This window comes from Magnolia sinica, chromosome 4 (genome assembly GCF_029962835.1).
Source record: "Magnolia sinica isolate HGM2019 chromosome 4, MsV1, whole genome shotgun sequence".
NCBI lineage: Eukaryota > Viridiplantae > Streptophyta > Magnoliopsida > Magnoliales > Magnoliaceae > Magnolia > Magnolia sinica.
This window is the reverse complement of record NC_080576.1, coordinates 45,282,398-45,283,423: the sequence shown is the minus strand read 5'-3', so window position 1 is coordinate 45,283,423 and position 1,026 is coordinate 45,282,398. Positions and strand designations below refer to the sequence as shown.

General features: G+C 38.7%; 1 non-coding gene across 1 annotated transcript; it reads right to left on the bottom strand.

Annotated features, from left to right (window-relative positions):
- Nucleotides 1-592: 592 nt before the first annotated feature.
- LOC131244707 (small nucleolar RNA R71) lies at nucleotides 593-699 on the bottom strand. The gene has a single exon (XR_009170484.1). It is a non-coding gene; the product is annotated as a small nucleolar RNA R71 (small nucleolar RNA).
- Nucleotides 700-1,026: the final 327 nt, after the last annotated feature.

Here is a 1,026-nt window from a genome sequence, read left to right as displayed (position 1 = left end):
AATTCTCGTTTACATAGCTTTCTCTTATTTTTAGGAATTCATAACTTTTATTTTTTGTTTTATTCATCTTAGGTTGCATCTTAGTTTAGTTTTCTTTCTTATATTGATAACATGGTTTATGCTAGGACGTAGATCTCTGAACATAGAACTAGCACCTTTCGATCCTGAAATAGAAAGAACCTTTCGTAGAAGATTTAGAAACATCCTATTTGAAATGGCAGAAGAGAATGGAACTAAAGCTCTTAGAGATTATTCAGCTCCTATCCAATTCAATGCGCCTTCATGTATAGTGTTGCCTGCCACCACGGCAGCACACTTTGAACTTAAACCTGGGGTCATACAATTGTTGCCCTCCTTTTATGGTTCAAATAAGGAGGATCCATATCATCATGTAAAAGAATTCTTAGACATTTGCTCCACCTTTAAGTTCCAAAACTTTTCAGATGATTCAATCCGTTTGCGCCTTTTTCCTTTTTCTTTGAAGGATAAGGCGAAAGCATGGTTGAATTCTCTAGGAGTTGGATCTATCACTACATGGGACCAACTGTCTAAGAAGTTCTTAAACAAGTTCTTCCCGGTTCACAAAACTAATGCTCTCCGTAGAGAAATTACGAATTTCACACAAAAAGAGGGTGAGCACTTTCATGAATGTTGGGAAAGATGGAAGGACTTACTTCTTAAATGTCCACACCATGGTTTTGAAAAGTGGCAACAGGTTCAATACTTTTATGACGGTCTGACATCCCAAAACCGTCGCATGGTTGACGCCACCAGTGGAGGGTCATTCATGACCAAAAGTGATGTTGAAGCGTGGAATTTCTTTGAAACCTTGTGTGAAAATTCCCAGCAATGGGACTACTCAAATAGAGGTGAAAGGAGTCCCCAATCACAGAAGAAAGGTGGTATATATGAGGTAGGAGTCACGCCAGATCTTTATGCCAAAATTGATAGCCTGACAAAGAAAGTGGATGCTTTAATGTTAAATAATGGACCTCCACAAACAGTTCAAGTCGAGTCATGTGCCAC